Genomic DNA, 3,981 nt, shown 5'->3' on the forward strand with positions numbered 1-3,981 from the left:
TTGCCTAACCTCTCTTAGTTTTAAATTCCACTGTAAAATGCACAGCGCATATAGCAAGAACAACGACCTCACAGCATTCTTATAAAAGTAAATAAAATCATGGATGTAAAGCACTTCACAAACTTTAAGAGTCTAGGGAAATGTGAGGTATTATAAAGTGATGAACAAACAAGAAACCTTTTATAAAAAGAGAAATACTGTTTCCACCAAATATTATCTGCACTTCTAGGGCCAAGGAACTAAATGTAAAATTGAGGCATAGGCCTTCTCAACCTTCATTATTGCCTTTCTCACATCAAAAATCAAGATATAACTTGAGGTTCAATATAACTCCAAACCTTGCCAATAGTAGAACTAGATACCTGACAATGAAAACTGAGGATGTCTCAGAGACAGATTTTTCCCTAGCATGCAGAGCACAGTGGCTCTTCACTCCAGGCAAGTTGTCACCAAAGCATTGATCTCTTCTGGCAAAAGGTATGGCATCCAATTCTAAACCAGTCAAATTACACTTAAGATTGTATTTACCACATTTGCAATTTGCATTTTGATCCAAATATTTTAAATTATTATAGTAAACAATGACTATTCAAATAATTAGCATTTATTTCATGTGATTATGTGGTAGGGGGGAAAGTCTTTTCCAAGTATAAGAAACAACTAATAACCTATGTGGTAGATAATTATGCAGGTATATGTAATCAATAGCATGCAGATTCTTTCATCAAGTATTCATTTCTATCAGTTTTATCTTAATATAGTGTTTTAATATAACTATTAATAACTCAAAATGGAAATATTGCAGTGTATGAAAAAGGCCCCATTTTTCAAACAAAGGAATCATTTTTACAAAAGAATTCAACCTGGGAGGCTAATGGGTCAGTAACAAATTAACAAGTTAACTGTATCCTTGTTGGTAGGGAACATTTTCAAATGCGTGTGGTGGGATTATATAAATAATCTCATCTACAATACTAATGTGAACCATTTTAACAAAATAATAAAAAGTAATAACTCATTCCTAATCAGTCACAGAAACAAGAGACTACTTAAGTGCTGCATGTCAGTGTCTTCTCCCAGTCCTACAAATTCCAATCACATATTGTGTAACCAGAAAGCAATAAAAACATAGAGAGAAACAGCTATTTCAATTGCTTACCAGAAATTCTATGAAAGTTAATATTTTTCATCAGTGGCATACTATTTTTTTCACTAAAAATGATACATCAAATTCAGTTTTCTTACTCTATAGAGAAAAACCCCTCAAATGTGTAATTTTGGAAAAGTTTTACAGAATTTTTTTTTTATTTGTGTCTTTATTTATAGTACAGGAAATACAAGCCAACCTTTGCCTTTGCAGGTGTTTCAACAGTCTAGGTCTACTGAAGATCCACAAAAGAAAGTTCTTGCAACCAAGTTCCTCAACATAGTTAAACAGCATTCAAAATACATGTGATTTTATCAGCGGAAATGACAATAAAAAAACAATAACCATTGCATTGCTGTTGGCAACCTAAGGACCACCCTCCAGGCTTTGTCTCCAACTAGAATAGAAGTTATTAACTAGAAACCTTTGAAATTGCTTTATGTGTGTATAACTGACAATTATATCTCACTATAATTGAATTCTTTTCAAGTATATAAATTTTATTTTATATATTTTAAAATATTATTCTGAGAAGAATTATTATTCTAGATTTCACCACTTTCAAAGGCATCTATGACACAATAAAGGTCAATAATGCCTATACTGGAATGCAAACTTCTTGAGAACTGTCTTCAGTTTTCTGTGTCTCAGCATTTAGCATATTGCTGTTTTAATTAATTAATTCATTCATCCATTCAATGGTAGTTGGCCTATAGAATAACATCAGATGCAAAACAACCTTTTTTCTCCCTTTTCTTTGAGCTTGTGAAATTCAAACTGGAATGGTGAAATGCAAAAAGATATATCTGTGAAATAAGAGATCTTAGACAGGAGCAGCTGGGTGGCACAGTAAAGAGAGTGCCGACCCTGAAGTCAGGAGGACCCGAGTTCAAATCTGGCCTCAGACACTTAACACAAAAAACTATCCATGTGACCTTGGTCAAGTCACTTAACTCCAATTGTCCCCCTCAAAAAAAAGAGAGAAAGAGAGAGAGAGAGATCTTACACATAAGTGGTATCTTAAGCTCAGTTTATGCGTGCAATTAAAAGAAAGTATGGAGGGTGACTTTAGAGTTAGAAGAAGGCACATATGTAAGGAAAGATTGGAAATTATAATTATGTCAGCATAAGCAGAAGGCAGTGATAGGAAAAGAGACTAAGTAAGACCTATTTAATACTGATTGTGCTTATCTTAATCATCAGTCACTTTTAGAATAATTTTCTTACATAATTTTAGGCTTGATTCCTTTTCCTGATGATGGGAAAAGGAAGGCAAAACTGAAAAACATATTTTGGGTTGGAAAGAATCATTCAACTCAATAAGCATTTACTAAGTGCCTGTTACAGACACTACACTAGATCCTGGAATCCTAGCAATGTCATTTCTTATTTCTAGTATTCAGAAATATGTTGCTTTAGTTTAAGGAGGGCAATATTTTGGAGTTGGATGAAAAAATTAGGCCTTCCATCCCAGGATCATTTAAGGTATTTACATTTTATTCTCTTCACATTCTTGAAATGTCAAATATAATAGTATTCAACCACTGAACAGAGTTTATACTAGAATAAAATAAAAATGAGAAACTCTTCTGTACTGTATTATGATGCCTGGGAGGAAATGTATTAAATCAAGTCTTTGGAAGTTCCTTGGGTAGCTCTAACAACCTCGGCATCTTCCTGAAGCAAACTCTTTATTTGAGTTTTATCAGATTATACGCCCAAGATATATGTATTAAATACAGTGAAAAGCATTAAGAAAATAACAAAAAGAGGAAAGAAAATTCACCAGATCCTCAAGTATTTGCATATGATCCTACCTAACATTCTCAAAAAAAGGACTGGGGCTCATCTGGCTTTGGAATCATATTGATAAATGTTCATTTTCAAAAGGCAGAATATTGGTATGAAGCATAGAGTTTTGAGATTGTGTGTCTGTGTGTGTGTGTGTGTGATACAATTTGGTGGACTGGCTTAGGAAAAAAAAATAACAAACCTCTCAAACCTTCTATACAAACTCAGACTTTGTAGGGAATAACTCTTGGAAATGCTTCATAAATTGAAATATTTGTATTGTTTCTAGTTGACAGACATAATCCATCTCCTATAATCCTATGAAAAAGGAATAGAAACTCATGGTGAAATTGAGGTGACAAAGAAAAACATTCACCAAATTTATTGTGATTATCAAACTCAAAACATTTTCAGACAAATGGAATATTTTTATAGGGACATAATTATTTCAGTAGATGCCTTTTACTTTTTAATAACATTAAAGTATTGGGCAAAAACACTATGGAATTCATCCTCTGTTCTCTGTTGCTTAGTGTATGTATATGTATACATGTGTGCATATGTATACATACATATGTATATGCATGCACATACATGCATTCTGAGTACATATATATGCATATACACATCTATACATTTATACACAGGATAATTTACAACTAAAATTGCAGGAGATAAATGAAGTGTTTGAATTTTACCATTTTTATTCACATCCCTTATCAATAACAACTTCTAGACTTTGTATTCCTGTAGTGCTTAGTGCTCTACATACATTCCTGAACACTGATCATTTTCCATGCTGGAAATTAAAAATAAAATGAAATATATTTCAAAAGGGTGGATCATAAGTTTATTTTTTTCCTTTTCTATAACTTTAAAATCAATGGATATTCATCTCAGTTTAACTTTCCAAGGAAAAGTAAAATGAGAAATAGTTATATTTCTATACAAAATATAAATGTAGTTATATTTTTCTAGAATTAAAAAAAGATTATATGACAGGATATTTTGGCCTTAGATCTGGGTTTGAATTCTGACTGCAT

Source organism: Petaurus breviceps, unplaced genomic scaffold (assembly GCF_028583685.1).
Source record: "Petaurus breviceps papuanus isolate PSGF00001 unplaced genomic scaffold, PetGlider_PUasm1.0 98, whole genome shotgun sequence".
Lineage (NCBI taxonomy): Eukaryota > Metazoa > Chordata > Mammalia > Diprotodontia > Petauridae > Petaurus > Petaurus breviceps.